The sequence below is a fragment of the Danio rerio genome, chromosome 23, assembly GCF_052040795.2.
Source record: "Danio rerio strain M-AB ecotype USA chromosome 23, GRCz13ab, whole genome shotgun sequence".
In the NCBI taxonomy this organism is placed as follows: domain Eukaryota; kingdom Metazoa; phylum Chordata; class Actinopteri; order Cypriniformes; family Danionidae; genus Danio; species Danio rerio.
Genome location: NC_141043.1, coordinates 5,481,017 through 5,498,338, shown reverse-complemented (window position 1 = coordinate 5,498,338; position 17,322 = coordinate 5,481,017). Strand labels below are relative to the sequence as shown.

Below are 17,322 nucleotides of genomic sequence, written 5' to 3'. Positions count from 1 at the left end.
GATGTATTTTGAAAACAGGAGATAAGCTTCTGGTCTAATGCGCCACCTGGCTTGAGAAATCCGTTCTCAAAGAAAAATTATTTGGGTAGCACACATATTTTGAATGCCTTTGGCAAAATTCAAATGAGCCATTTTAATCTAGATTATTCTATTTTTTTTATCTAGATTAATCTCGGAATTAATCTAATCTATGCCCACCTGTAGTTTTTATATTTACATTTAAAGTTATTCATTCGCAGTGTAATATATGATACTCCGTATCTACACAATTATTTTCTGCAGCACTATTGACTTTAATTGCAATAAATCAAATGTTCCTGCAGACCTTCGATTGTACTTGGAATTTAAAATTGCCGTGGCCTTGAAACTGTTTTATTTGACATTTATGACCTTGTTGCTAAATTAGACATCGAACCAACAATTGACTGTCAAGTTTTACAGGCTCTATAAATTTATTTTCCACACTTAGACATGCTTTTAAATCACACTGCCTGATGATACTGCACAAGCATAATTTTATTACCTAAAATGTAATCTGTTGCTCAAGTCATCAGAGTATCAGGACTGGATGCCCAAACAATGGACAGGCTAATTAAGACTTTAAAGACAGTGTGTCTGATAAATGTGAATCACACTAGCTTTACCAGAAAGAAATGATTATAAGCGTGAGTTAGTGTTAAAGCTGTTCCTCATTTCACTTTCCAAAGCATGCTTCTGTTCCTCTGAGGTACATTCCTACAACACTGGGTTTTAGACAGGTTTTTCCCCTTCTCTTAAGCAGTACACTATAACAAAGCTTTATGTCACCAAAGAGCCATTACAGCACATGCCATCTGACAGCCTCGTGCTTAAAATATGCACTTCTTCATATCCATCAGGTTGCATAAATAGCCTAAAAAAAAAAAAAAAAAAAGCCAAAGAATATGCAGTAAAATGGTTGTTCAAGACTTCACACTTAGCTCACGATTTATACATAGCTTGTTTGGCGTGCTGTCCCGGGAGAGAGCCCTGAGCTCAAGGGATCCTTGAGCCCAGGGCTCCCCCCTTTCACAACGTGAGGAAAGATTGAGCTCAAGTCGATCTCAAACTCCCCAGCTGCTGATGCCAAGGTGACCTTCTTGAGAGTAAGGGTACTTTCAAACTGTGAATCGATTCAGTTGTTCCGAAACAGAGATTAAAATTGTTACATTGTTGCTCTTTGCTCTTGGTGCGGTTTGCTTTCACACGGCAAAGTTTCTAAACGGACCTAGAGCTAAAGCAAGTCACGTGTGAGTAAACTCTCCTCACATTGATTGGTCAGATTGGTTGGATTGGTCTCTTCAAATAAAGAAAAAAAAAAATCATGTGATGATATACAGTATCTGGACAAACAGACGCTTCAGGTGAAAGTTCAACATTTAATTCTCATTCTAAACGACATCTGCTAATATCAACGAAGGGGAATTTCTGTTGCTGGATGTTTTATGAAATCAGACACAACAATGACAAGGCTTTGAACTGTGAGAACTGATTAGTAATGAAATCACTGGCCTCTTCGACAGCTGGGAAAATACATCTGTTTCAGCAGCTTTGCCTCGTCAGATAAAGTCCACCATCTGGAATATGGTGGGTTTTTATAAACTAACGCAGCGCTTGCTTCACCTTAACCTCCAGTGACTTATCAAACTGTCCCAAGTGGGTGTTTACTCAGTAAACAGGCATCTGAAATCCCAGTGCAACATTCATCCTGTGAGAATCCCACAACTCAATTTGCCTGTGGACATTTTATTGGCTCTTAGTTTATTACCCAAGTCACAGGTTTGTATAAAGGATACAGAACAGCGCTGTAAAAAAATAAAAAATAATAATAATAATAAATAAAGGGTCTTTTTTATCTGTTTTTAATTACACATATCTACACATTCTTCAATAAAGAGACATTTAAAATAATAAAAAAGAATCACTTGATATTTACTCATGTTTACAGAACAATTAATCAGACTTGTTTTATTAAGACTTTAAAGGGATATTTCACCCATTAAATAACTACTCACTATTTACTTTTCCTGGTTCCAACCTTTTATGAGTTTATTCCTTTGAACACGAAATAAAACATTTAAGAAAACTAGAAACTTGTAACCATTGACTTCTAAATTGTTTTCCCACTATAAAAGACAAAGTTCAACTGAAGAAAATAAATCATAAAAATTGGAACAAGTAAAGGTTGAATAAATGATGACAGAATTGTCCATTTTTAGTAAAACATCCAACGCAATCTCACGGCAATTCGTAACTTTTTAATTTAGTGGCTAATTCGTATGAATTCGTATGATCTAATTTGTACAATTTAGTACGATTTGCTCATTACCCAATGACAGTTGGGGTTAGAGGTGGGGTTAGGTGCCACGCCTCCTTTTTAAATCGTACATTTTCGTATGACTGAACTCGTACAAATTCGTACAAATTAGCCACTAAACTGACAAAAAGTGAAATGCTTAACGTTTCCTCGTGAGATCAGGCTGAAATTTCCCTTTTTGCGAGAGAGCTAAACATGGATAAAGTCATTCATTCACTTATTCATTAATTCATTCATTTATTTTTAGGGAATAACAATTTACAAAATGCACAAGTCATTATTGACTTTATTCTAAAATGCGAAAGAGCGCCTGTTTTCGCGATTGTCTTAGAACTTCTGATTCATTCACCTATGGGAGAAATGACAAGGAATAATAAACGGTAGAAAGCGGTCAAACTACTTGCTCTACAAACAAATGTTTGCAGACTATACATACCAAGTAAAATAATATAATATGTAAGTATCAATATGCAACATCAAGCAGCGTATCGAGCAGTTTTTAGCGTCAAAAAAAATGAATGAAAGTGAATGAGACCAGAAGTCTTAAGCCAAAAACATTCAAATACAAACGCCCGCTCGTCAGCGGAGAATAAGGTGAATAGAAGATCATTGAAAGTAAAATGTATTTATTTACATAATATGTTTGTTGTTTTAATGTGGTTTTGGGAATAAATATTTAGTTTTTATAAATTTGAGGATGGAAAAAATATGCTCTGCACCCTCATCTCCCATTCCCCTTAAGAGTCAGCTGCATGGTGCATTTGCTATTTACATGGTGGACTTTGTAAGTAAAACAACTGAACGCTTTACTAGCGAGAAAACAGTTAAACAGACCACCTGCAGCACGAGGATAAAGAATGAGCCTCCACCATTCGGCCTCTTTACTTTCTCTTTACTTTACTTTTACTCTTTGCTCTTTTACATTTGTGGATAAGGAAACGGGGAAAACTCACTCCACTGAAGACATCTATTAGCCTACATATTTAATTTAGTTTGATAAGCCCAAAGATTTATTTCAAAACTATTTATAAATTCAGTTCCAATTTCCAGCAAACAAATAAATGAACAATAATAAACAAAGTGTGGTCAAAAAACTGTGTTATATCCAAACACACGTCCTATTCTTAAAACCCCATACAGGTGGACAAATCTAAACTCTTTTTAATTAAAACAAATATAAATATCCATATACTAAATACTACTACTACTAATAATATTATATAAATACAAATTGTCATAAATACACTTAAGAAATTTTAAATATGAACCATTCGCTCGCTTTTTTAAATGTCTAATTATCTTGCTTAATTCAGCCCCTTTTGCAGCGCCGTACGACAGAATTTCACAAGCTCAAACTTTAGCGTAACTGCAGCTTCACATGTAGGTTTCAGACAAGCCGGAAGGAATTAGTATTTAGTAGTGTGATATCCAAGCTCTAAAGATTGCTATTAATTATGGCAACTGGAACCGAGAGCACTTCACAAAAAGACATTATAATTTGGAAGCCATCTCTGCTTGTGTTAGTCTGTTATTCCTTATGCCAAGGTCTACACTTGGATGCAACCAGTATCTTGAGCAGTTGCTGTGGTGGTCGTGGAGGAATGGAGCTTGAGACTGATTCCTGCAAAGACCCCAATGCATCTCAACGACAGACACTCAATGTGTTTAATCCTCCAGCCCCTAGAATACAGCTCTGCACAAGACGTTTGGCCAGAGGTGAAATGTTCATTCCCATCCCAGCCACTTCTGTCAATTGGTGAAATATGCCACTGACCACTGTCTCCTCTGGCTTGCTTGACCGAGACTATCGGAGCTGCCCATTGGTGGAGTTGCTCATTGTTTTGGCTTTCAGCAGTGACATTTGCATTGCACTGAACTGAACTAAACTGAACTTAAATTGTTACAAATGAACTGAAAGAGTTTGTATTTACTAACTTCATCTATGTTAAGCTGCATTTTAAAAAAAAATGCAGCAGGCCAGAATAATGCTTGACTGAATGTGAACCCTAAACAGGAATTTACAGTGAGATTTTCCAGTTCACTTCTGTTTCAGTTTTGCTTTATGAAGCGATGTCAATGCAGTTTATACTTGAAAACTGTGACGCACAGAAGAAGTGTGGGTGGCCGCAGGTTAGAAGTGATGCTTGGATTACATCATTTACACATAATTGTTTTCATGTGTTTGCCAAGATTTATTTTGTTTTGACTCTTAGCAACCGGTGAGGTGTAAAATGGGATGTTTGCGATGTTTATTGGTTGAGCTAGACAAAAAAAAAAAAAAGAAAAAAATGACACAGGCGTCACATTTCTTCTTCTTCTTCTTCTTTTTCTTTATCTTCTTCTTTTTCTAAAAGACATGCCAAGAAAGGGAAGACGTCACCAAAAACAGCAAAAATTATGTGACTGGTTCTGTGAGGGGGAGCTGTGAACCAGACAGGCTCGTTTGGAAAGCCCCGGCTGGGGCAAAATCAGGCCGTTTTCTGCACCTGCTGTAAAAGACAAAAGCTGCAGGTGGAGCTTGAACATGAGTGAGCAGATTCTTATCACAATTATATTCAGCATTTCACTCAAGCTTCATGCATAAAAGATAAAGGCAATTCTATAGGCAAATCAATACGCTTTCTGGCTAAATTATATACAGTTGAAGTCAGACTTATTAGCCCCCCCCCTCGACTTTTTTTTAAATATTTCCCAAATGATGTTTAACAGAGCAAGGACATTTTCACAGTGTGTCTGATAATATATTTTCTTTTGGAGAAAGTCTTATTTGTTTTATTTTGGCTAGAATTAAAACAGATTTGAATTTTTTAAAAAACATTTTTTCGACAGTCTACAGAACAAACCATCATCATACAATATCTTGCCTAATTACTAGTGTCAGACGGAATCTGCCGGCATTTTTTGCTAACTCTGCGCATAAATTTGTTAAAAATCTACGAATTTATGCGAAATTATTTTGGGAATACCATAACTAAAACCTTAACATATGAACTAAAAAGTAATGCCTTTTCAACTTTTATTTAACGTTTACAATGCAAATCTAATTAGATTCACTTTATTTGGTAAACAAAGCAAGTCTCTCATATAATATATCCACTAAAAAATAGAAAATATTACTTTTTGTAAATAAATCATAAAAATATTTTCATATCAATCAAGAATATTACTGAAATGAATTTAAAAACTGAATAAATATAATATTTACACACATTTACCAAGTAAATAAACAGAATCAATGATGGACTGAAAATCTGCGGAATTCTGCGCGCACAGATTCTGTGTGGGCTAACTAATTACCCTGACCTGCCTAGTTACCCTAATTAACCTAGTTAAGCCTTTAAATGTCACTTTAAGGTGTATAGAAGTGTCTTGAAAAATATCTAGTCAAATATTATTTACTGTCATCATAACAAAGATCAATTAAATCAGTTATTAGAAATTAGTTATTAAAACTATTATGTTTAGAAATGTGTAGAAAAAAATTGTATCTCCGTTAAACAGAAATTAGGGGGAAAAATAAACAGGGTGGCTAATAATCCTGACTTCAACTGTATATCAAGAAATCAAGGAAATACATTTCTAGCTTTATTTTATAATTCAGGTGAGATCTAAAGTATCCATTATTTCAAATAAAACATGATTGCTTTGTAAAAATGTTTAGAATTATCAAAAAAAAAAAAAGGGGCTAAAAATTTTGACCTTAAAATGGTGTTTAAAAAAATAAAAACTGCTTTTATTCTTGCCAAAATAAAACAAATAAGACTTTCTCCGGAAGAAAGAATATTATCAGACATACTGTGAAAATTTGTTTGCTCTGTTAAACACCATTTGGGAAAAATTAAAAAAGAGAAAAGTATTCAAAAGTGGGCTAATAATTCTGACTTCAACTGTATGTATCAGGCCCAATGCTGACAATAGCTTTATTGATATACCTTTGTTGTTATTGTCAGGTAGATCATAAACTCTTCACTGTGTGACACTTCTTTTTTTATATATCTTAATTGTGTATATTAAGTTGGTTTGTAGTGTATCTGCGCACGTTATGGTTGGTATTACAGTAATTATTTTATTATATATATTTTGGATGTGACAAATAAATCAATTCTAAAACTGACATCTAGTAGGAGATGTGTGTTTGTTTGTTTTAAGTGTTTTGTTGTTAGGTAGTAAATTGCAACAAACCTTGACAAGAATGAGGAAAGTATTTTCTAAAAATAACCGCAGGCTTGTATTAACAGTTAAGCTTACTGTCGAAACACAGCATGCTTTTACTGCATGATGTAATGTGTAACGAGGAAGTGTTTTCTTAATCAAACATTATCTACAAGCTTTGCTATTTTAGTATGATTATAATACTTCTTTAGCTTTTAGGAATACTTTGAGTTATTTTTTCTATATTTATTTTTTTTTTTTTTAATATTAGTAATTTTGTTGTACTTATAATGAATAAGCAGTGTTTTAATGCTTATGAAATTAATTAAATATTAAATACAAATGATTAAATATTAAATACAAATTAAGGTCCTGCATCATTGGCAACAACCAAAATGTGTTGTACAGTGCTACAAACACATTCCAAAACAAATTACATCATTAATGCTAATTATTACTCTTGATTTAGGCTTGTAATATTTTTACTCTTTAATAATATTTAAGTTAGCATCTCCTGTGTAAAAACGTGCTGGATGAGTTGGCGGTTCATTCTGCTGTGGTTATCCCAGATTAATAAAGGGACTAAGCCAAAAAGAATGAATGAATGAATATTTAAGTACAATAACATTAATTAAATAATGTGCAGCTAAAGCAAACTTTTCAAACGTTTACTATTTCTATATCCATACTTGTTTTTTGTTTGTTTTTTTCATCTCATCTCAATCATCTTGATTTCCAGCAGTGCTGTCTGCTTGACAGTATTTGTGTACCTCGACATGCAAATCTGTCTTTATCTTTCTGATATACAAACCTGGATGGCGCAGCGCTGGATGTACTGGAGAAAAGGCCTGGTTTTGGTGGGGGTTCAGTGTTTCTCTGCTCTGAAATCTTCTGGGTAATTGACTCATTGTCAGCTTAACGCAGGTGTACTTTACAGTTTCAAAAGAATCCCCAACTGAATTCACACACAGCAAACCATAAGCAAATCAGCTCCAGAAGATAGAGGTTTGCTGGGAATTTCCCCTGAAGGCCCACAGGCGAAGGTTATGGACAGTTTCAGTCACTGAACAAATACAGTAGAGCTAAGCATAAACAAGACCCAAATCATGATTTAGCGGGGGGATTCTTAAAATCAAGATATATGCTATTAGAGTATTGAATATACCCCTATGAAGATATATGATATTCGTTTTTTTTTAATTTTTTTATCTGTTTTCATTCACACGAAAACAGTGCGTCATAGGCCTGGAAAGTTTTTGATAAATTATAAAGTTATCATCTGTGTGTAATCATCATGAATGTGATTTTGGGAAAGCAGCATCATTGTATGCTTTTTTAAGTACTTAACAACCAAGACATCGTTGTTGACTACTGGACTCTGTATGTAATGGCTAATGTTTAATCATGATGCTGATCTGTTTGTTGCTAGAATGACAGAAAGTTACTGTCTACTAGATTGTAAATCTTAGATTTGTATTTATTTGTTTTTTGTGCCACAACATAACAATAAAAAATTCATAATATACAAATAGTTATAGCTGATAAACAAAACCGACATTCAAGTTGTTAAATGATTCAATCAATGAATCAATCAATCAATCAATCAATCAATCAATCAATCAATCAATCAATCAATCAATCAACCAATCAATCAATCAATCAATCAATCAATCAATCAATCAATCAGATAACAAACCATCAAAGTAATAAATTAATGCATCCGTCAATCAATCAATCAATCAATCAATCAATCAATCAATCAATCAATCAATCAATCAATCAATCAATCAATCAATCAATCAATCAATCAATCAGCTAACAAACCATCAAATTAATAAATTAATGCATCCGTCAATCAATCAATCAATCAAACAATCAATTAATCAATCAAGAAATGAACAAATAAATAAATAAATCAATCAATCAATCAATCAAACTTCTAACCAACTAAGCAACCAATGAATGAATGCATGAATTAATCAATCAACAAATGAAAAACATCCATCAATCACACTTCTAAGAAACTAAACAAAAGATAAATGACTTGAATGAATAATTGAATGAATGAATGAATGAATGAATGAATGAATGAATGAATGAATGAATGTACATATGAATGCACAAATGAAAAATAAATAAATAAATAAATAAATAAGTAAATTAATGCAGGAATCAATCAACAGACAAATCATTCATCAATCAATCAACAAATGAAAACATCCATCAATCAAACTTCTAACAAACTAAACAAATGATGAATTAATGAATAATTTAATGAATGAATGTACAGATGAAGGCACAAATGAAAGAAATTAATGAAAAATTGAACTAATAAGTAAATGAATGCATGAATCAATAAACAAACAAACTAACAAATCAATCAGTCCTCTGATCAACTAACCAATGATGAATGAATGCATGAATTAATCAATCAACAAATGAAAACAACCATCAATCAAACTTCTAATGAACTAAACAAATGATGAATGAATAAAATAATGAATGAATGTACAAATGAAAAATAACTGAATAAACAAATGTATAGGTGAAGGAAGGCATAAATCAATCAACCAACAAACCAACAAATCAATCAATCTTCTAACCAACTAAGCAACTGATGAATGAATGCATGAATTAACCAATCAACAAATGAAAAACATCCATCAATCAAACTTCCAACAAATTAAAAAAATTATGAATTAATGAATAAATTAGTGAATGAATGTACAAATGAAAAACGAATGAATGAATGAATGAATGAATGAATGAATGAATGAATGAATGAAAATAAATTGATAAGTGAATGAAACAATCAATCAATCATGCACTAACCAACTGATTAATTAGATTAACAAATTATTGAACTCAATGAACGCATGAAAGAGTGAATAAATGAAAGAAAAACGAACCCATTAATTAATACATCAATCAAATCTACAAACCTTTAATATGCTTCACCTCCTAGAAAAAGTGACTACAACATTAGGTCAGCATATATGCACATTGGGTCAGTGACTTTGCATCAGTTAGAAAGACCCACCCCTTACTGACAAAGGTTCAGAATTTGTCCCAAACATGAGCTCATTTGTCCTATTTTGATCAATTGTGAAAATAACCCATCAAAGCAAGACTGTAAGACTTGTGACTTCAGCTTATCAGTTTTGGTCAACGCAAATAATTGTTTTTATAAGTCCTACAAGAACATATGTAATGAAGTGAAGTTCTAAATCTTGGACTTTACTCTTGAAACAAACAAAAAATTACCATATTAAATTTAGATTTTTACTAATTTGGCTTTTGTCATCCATGAATTGTTAAATGTATTTTTTTTACAAAAGAAGCTAAAAATCTTGAAACTTTACAAGTTGTAAAACAAAAGAAAAAGAAAAAAAAAAAGCTAAATTCTGACTGAGGAAAGTTCAATGTGATGTGACTTTTGTTATTTGCCTAATAAATGATAATAGACCATTTTTTTTTAAATGTAACACTTTAACAGATTCCTATATATTTTTATTTTTATTGAATTTTATTGAATAATGATATATAATGTAGTATATTTGTATTTGAAATGTATTCTTTATTCTAAATAGGAAACATTTTTAATACTTCAAAAGGAGTGGTTTTGATGATCATCTGATAAGCTAATCCAGCTAAAACAGTGCTTAAAATGTCACTAAAATGCATTAATTAAATCTCATAATTAAATAGAACATAAGGCAAATAACTGCAAAAAAATGAACTTTTTGAGAAAAAAGAATAACCACTTTCACCAGGCTTTCTACGTGGCTGTTAAAATTACAAAAGTAAACCCTAAAGGTACACAGCAAAATATGGGGACCCAAAACAACTCTATGGGTGTTAATTTCAACCCTTTGAAAGTGTCTCATGGGGTCCACTCAAAACAGAGTTAAATCAACACTTTCAAAAGGGTTGGCACATTGACACCGAAGTAAGGGTTAATTTTAACTCTGGGCAGAGTTAAAATATGTAACTATATTTAACACCGCCTGGTGTAATATATTGTTATTTTATTCAACTCTCTTGAGTGTAAATATGGTAAAAAGGTAAAATAGACTGTAAATTACAAAGTAAAAAACATTTTATTTGAAAACATTCACCACTTCAACAATTCATTCAGTTTTTAAAATGCAACAATGTCAAATATGCTTTAAATGCTTTATTAGTACAGACAGTATCAACAAAATATGTATGATCAGTGCTCAAAAAGGCTGTTTCAGTCCTTTGGTCCAAACTTGATGTTTCATCAGAGCCATTTGAAAGTTCAATATAGCGTCACTCATAGTTTTCTTCTGAACGCATAGTTTTCCTCTGAAATTACATTTTAAACAACTTGGCGTGCAAATCTTTCACTTCTGGTGTTTCCTTGGTCCTCCATATCAAACACAGCAGTTTAAATGAAGGTACAAATGCTGTAAACTTGTGTGAAAACAAACTGGAGCTAGGAAATCTCATCAAGCATGTCCTGTGAAGTAAGTGCCTCCCAGCCACAGGATGACCTTTTTATCCATGACGATGTAGCAGCTGCTGATCGCTCGTCTGGTGGTTCCTGATGCACGGATATAGGGTGATGCTCATCTAAGAACTCTTCAAGACTCCAGCATGACTAAGATAAATGTTTGAAAACAAATTCCAATCAAATTCTATGATATATTTAAAAGAACATTTAAAGTAAATAAAACATTCAAGAAATCTAAACTCACCTTTTGAAAATCTTCATGATGATCCACAACTTGACTCTCCCAGCTGGATGAGGTGACAGGATATGGAAAAGTAGAAAAAACACATACATCACTGTTGGATCTCCAAAAACAATTAGGTTAACCACTATGACTAGAACTGGAAAAACAGGCAGCTGTCTGTCCAGAATCCTCAATTTAACACAACACTTGGAGCAAAATTTAGAGGAGCTTAAAATCTTTAATATAATTTAGTCATGCTGACTTCCCCAAAATATTGGCCACAGTGTAAAAAATATTCATAAACTTACAGTTTTCTGTAAGCGTGTGCGTGTGTGTGTGTGTGTGTGTGTGTGTGTGTGTGTGCGTGCGTGTGTGCGTGTTTCTTTACCAGATTCAACTTGTTAGGCCCTTTCAGGTCCAGTATTGACGCCACCTTTCCTGGAGTCTAGCAGATGTTTCAGGTCCAAATATAATCTAAAATATTAGGATAAGCAGAAGAGGAAAAGTGCAAAGCAGAGCAAAACATTATTTAAGTAACAGTTCACCCACAATACAAAACTTATCACCTTCATGTCATTTGTTATTCTCTAATGCTCTAATACCCTCTCAGCTTATTGTGAAACAAATACAGAACTTTATCAAACATACCTTCATTATTATCACCACATATGACCAAGAAGGTGTGCTTGGTCATTGCACCAAGTCTGGAAATACACCATCCGTCTCTAATCAGCCACCGTCACAGGGTCTTGTGTTATTGTATAGAGAACTGTGGCTGTTAAAAAACAACAACACATTAGTATCAAACACATATGCATAACCTTCAGATAAAAAGGAGAGATGAACATCACAAAGTATGCCTCACACTTTTTCAGATATCTTTTGATTCAGATGTTGATTATTGATAATAAATCTACAAATCAAACCTGTATCATCATTAGGCTGCTCAAATATGAATCAGTTGATTAATTTTACAGACTGGTGGCCGTTTACAACGCACTAAATTGTCTTTAATAAAACGGAAATGTTGTGTACAGTACATGCTAAGTTTAGCCTATAGTTTTAAGCACAATATCATGCGGGAGAAAAAGCTTGACTAAGATGTTCCTGACTACAGAAATAGCCTAACTTACTAACGTCAGACATCCCGAGTTGGGAAAAGTCATTTTCGGGGGATACAGAGTTGATTTGCGGGAGGTAGCGGGAGAGATGAGAACCTGAAGAGCAACGGGATGAGTTGCGCGCGAACGTACCTGAAGAGCGGTGGGGGTGACTTGCGCACGACGTACCTGAAGAGCTGGGAGGGATGCGGTGGAGAGGGGTGTGCAAAGTGTTTAATGACCAGGCGGGAGACGCGCGATTTCCGGGAGATGATCATTCATTTGCGGGCATCTACTTGGGCATCTGGGAGTCTCTGTGCATTTTCGGGATAACGTTAACGTTAGTCCCGCAACTTCCGGGAGACTTCTGTAACGTCAAATGTCTGATAAAGTGCAAACGCGGTCATTTAAAGACATTAATGTTAACATTCCGACTTTAATGGTTGTCAACACTTAATATAATTCAAGCGTAACTGTTACATTATAACACGAGTCTATGGATGGACGGCCACGAATGAACCAGTTTAAAAGGGCCGCGGTGTTTAAAATAACCAAATTAACGTACACGAATAACAAACAATCATGTTTTAGTCAGGAAGCCTTTTACAAGTAAGCATGTTCATTTACTCACCAGATATGTTTTAGAAACTCTCCAGAGCTCATGGAAACCGTCCTGTGTTGCCGTTAGCATCCGGGCAGAGTAGGCTAAGGTTAGGCTGCTCCGGGGATTCCCTCGCTAGTTTGCTTCGAATTAAAGGAGAAGTGTCGATTTTATTTTACAGATGGGTAACAACGCACAAAATGGCATTAAGCGTGACAGAAATGTGTTGAACATGTACATTTGATGTTTTTATGCACTATGTATGCGTGAGCATATATAAAAACATTCTTGAAAAGAAGTGAATAGTAATGCAGTTAAGCTAGATACACAAACGACCATGAATGAACCGCAGAAGATTAAAATTGTCACTCCATTCTAAAGTTATTAACTTAACAATATGTTTACATGTTTCCTTAAAGAAAGTCAGTAAAATACCAACATTTAGGTAGTTTGACTCACCAGTTGCTGTTCTAAACCTCAGATGGAAAATGGCGTCTGGAAAATTCTTCAGTGACTGGGGCTGCATGAATTCCCGGATGTTGGAAATAACACCACCAAGTGTAGAAAAGATAACTCCTTGATTTCGCACTGAATAAAATCAATTTTAACTCTTATTATATTCATTTATCAAAATCTAACTCTTTAACGTCAACACTTCACTCTGAAATGCTTCAACACCGAGAATTTAACTCTGATGAATTTGCTGTGTACATGTTTACATCTGTAGGGTAGAAAAAAAAAAAAAAAAAAATATATATATATATATATATATATATATATATATATATATATATATATATATATATATATATATAAACACTTTAAAAATAACTGCATTTACTGACATAAATGTTTTAAACATTTTACCATTAATTGTGTCATTTCTGCATAAAAGCATTAAATTCTTTGAAAAACACCTGCAAAATCTGCATATTCTGAGTGGTTAAGAGAATTTATATAGTCAAATGTGCTCAATAATTGCTCAACTAACTTTAACTGTTGATGAATCATAATCTGCACAAGTAACAGAACACAAATGTCCACAAACAGCTGGGAAAACCCTTCCCTTGATTTCTGTTGCATTATTGCCGCTTGAGCTGATCTATGACACATAAAAGATAATCACTCACACCTGTCATAAAGGATGATGATCCCAGACAAATTAGGGCAAATGTGAACACAGCTTGAAGAAACAAACCTTTGCTTAACGCATGATCTGTGAGGTTACTGTGTAGTTTTTTTCTTTTTTCTTTTTACACATCCCTCCTCATCTAAAATGATTTAGGAGCAGGAATGTTGGTGATCAAACATGAAGCCGTACAGATCCAGTACAGTTATCCCACGGGACACAACTTTCCCAGCCAGTATCCAAAGGCAATAAAACTCTCTAGACAAACAAAGCCCATTTTATCTGTAGCTCAGTTGAACATACATGAATGTAAATCATGTTTTCTCAAGTGGGAAAGATAAGATACGGAGGGAAAGCCTTCTAGAGTCTGGCCTGAAACCACAGAGATCAGAACCAAGCAGCAAGGTGTGTGAACACACACTTACAAATACACAAACAAATACACACACACAGACACACACACAAAAGCTTTGCTATGAAACGGTATTGTAGTCCCTCTGGTTATTCATACACTCATTCTCCATCTGGTCTTAGCAATCATTTCTTCATTATTTGCCGATCACTTTTTGACAGCAAACCCCTTTCAGGAGAGTAATAGCATATGGGTAATAATACAGAACATTTCCCATGAACCATTCATACATATTTATTTACTCCATCGCTTCATTTTTTTTACTTCATATCATCAAGATCTTCAAAACTTTTGATGAGTTTTCCAAATTACATGTATTTTTGTTAATTATGAACAAAACTCTATGTTTATAAAAGCTGTGGTTATTTGTCTTTGCTCCATATTAAAAATAACTGCTGTTTTCTGTATATACACTCCATCAAAATCTTAAAGGGTCACGAAACACCAAAACACATGTTTTTAGATGTTGACAGACACATATGTGTCCCACGCGGTTATAAACACTATTAGGACACATATATTTCACTTAAAAGTGAAAATTGGTTGTTTTTGCGTTATTTCAAGCAAATTCGTTCTTCCTGTTTAACACGGATTTTTTGAAGCTGCGTCACGCTGATTAGATACTTGTATAATTCCAGCGTGTAGACTGGACGTCTGTACCTGAGAGTACTTTGTAACATCTCTGAGTTTGCTGCAATCATTCATGAGAAAGACTTGGTTCAAACCAATCAGTGCAATCTACTGTTTATGCGGTGCAACTTCGTTAATATGCATGATAGCTTTGAAGACTGTTTTTACCTCTTACAGTGTTCAGACGGCAGAGAGAAGCTCTGTTGTGTTGAAAAAACAAGCGGGAGAAGAAGAATTGTTTGGTGATACGGGTTGTCATGGTTGATTATATAATGTGCTGCAACGAAGGTTTTGCTTTCATTTCCCCGCTATGAGAGCGCAGCTGGACTCACGTGTGGATTACGGTGCACGCGACAGAAATACGTGTCTTTACTTTTTTTACCCGAGAGCTTTTTTCATCTGGAAATGTTGAAATCCGCATTTGCCGATCGTCTCCTTTTAATAAAGACGCGGCTCCAGTTGGTGTTGATTGTCCTGTCTCTACAGATTTGGTAAGTGAGCTATCAGTGGTCTTTGTTTGTTTATTCAGAGGAAAAGTTAGTTCGTGTCATCAGCAGTTCTCTTTCAGTGTTTAAAGACAGACCTTAGTCAAATGATTTCTAAGTTACTGAAGTTTACAGTACGTTAGTATCACTACAATATTATAGACTGAAATATCCACAAATGCGGCTCTCCGAGTGTAAACATGTAAACACCATAATCAAACTATTACCGTTGTGAAGTATTTTCACTGCATTTTGTGAAAGGAATAACACACACGGCTTTCTGACGCTACCTACCTAGTGCATCTAAGTTACCAAGAAATGCTTTGGTTATGAGGGTTATTTCTTTCATTCGCCGTGCGGTATCAAACATTGCATTAAAAAGCTTCCAGCAGTTCCTTGAATCAAAGATCTCGTTAACGAGTGGCATGAATGAAAGTGCCAAACTGCAGGTAAAGTCCACCATTTGGCAAATAATTTGATTACTGATGTCCATGTAAACACAGTCACTGTCTTTCTCCTCTGCGTCTGTGTGTTTGTTTTGCCTCTGTGAAAGTTATCGTGTGCCCAAACCGAAACTCCCATTTTTTATGCAAATTTTTATGCACTTTCCCTCTTTCCCTCCTCTGAAAACACCCTGCAGAAAAAGGGAGGTTTCATGGCCCTTTAAGACCTGGGGTCTGTTTCAGTAAGGAGGTTCAACCAACTCAGAGTATACACTTGAACTCTGAGTTGACTTATGCCTAGTTCAGACCGCGTGATTTTAGCCCCGATTTTGGCTCGCCGACAGGTTTTGAGAAATCGCCAACAAATGCCTGAAATCACAGGCAAATCGCTGCTCGTGCACGTGAGTGACAATCACACAGTATGAACTATCAAAGACGCGATCTGAGAGAATCGCCGATGAGTCGCTGATGCCTGTGAGATATTTGGCATGCTAAATATCTGGAGCTGTCGGCGATTCAAATCATGCCGTGTGAATTGAGTTTTGACTGAAAATAACATCAGCCATCGCCTACAGCCAATGAGAGAGCAGCATTCACTTGTGTGTGCGTGTGTGTATACCTGCTGCAGGCCAGCGGGAGGCTGGGGGAGAAGTTAAAAGCGCTCTTTTTCGGTTTATTTGGACCCACGAAATGGAGGAAAAACTAGTGGAGGTTTGACAGGACTTATGAGCAATGATGTCTGTTTGACGTTTCATACAGAAAGAAATTAGTTTATTTACAACGTTGAGGAGAAATGGCTAAATCCCTTTAAACCCAGGTGAGCAAATATGTACATGTTCTACCCCATTAAAGGCTTCTTTTCATTATGTAGTTAATAACAAAAGATATACTGCGTGTTTTTGGCTGTGAGACGTAGTTTGGACGAAGTTGTCGGCGATTCTTCCTATAGTAAAGTCATGCAATGTGAATGTCCCTGTCGCCGATCCATCTTGCAGTGTAAACAAAGCAGCGACAAAACGCTAGCCCAGATAATCATGCAGTGTGAAAACATCTGTGACACGACTACTTTGAAAACCCTGCAGTCTGAACTCGGCATTACCGAAAGATTTAAAACTCAGAGTTTTCGGTTTCAGAACAGATGATCTGAGTTAGGTCAATCAACTTGGAGCAGATAAAAGCTGCAATCACACTGGCCTTTTCTCCCCATAGACTTCCATTCATACGCACACAAATGCGTCAGCTCGAAAACGCAGGGTCATGCGTCAAGTTTCGCAGGTCGCTGCGGTGCAAAGTTCAAGCTTGGTGAACTCTGACCTGCGAAATCACATCACGTGA

General features: G+C 34.9%; 1 long non-coding RNA gene across 1 annotated transcript; it reads right to left on the bottom strand.

Moving 5' to 3' along the window:
• Positions 1-10,714: 10,714 nt before the first annotated feature.
• Positions 10,715-13,385, bottom strand: LOC147838146 (uncharacterized). The gene is made up of 6 exons (XR_015523093.1): positions 13,348-13,385; positions 12,919-13,031; positions 11,836-11,962; positions 11,576-11,661; positions 11,209-11,251; positions 10,715-11,111 (listed from the first exon to the last, which is right to left on the bottom strand). It is a non-coding gene; the product is annotated as an uncharacterized LOC147838146 (long non-coding RNA).
• Positions 13,386-17,322: the final 3,937 nt, after the last annotated feature.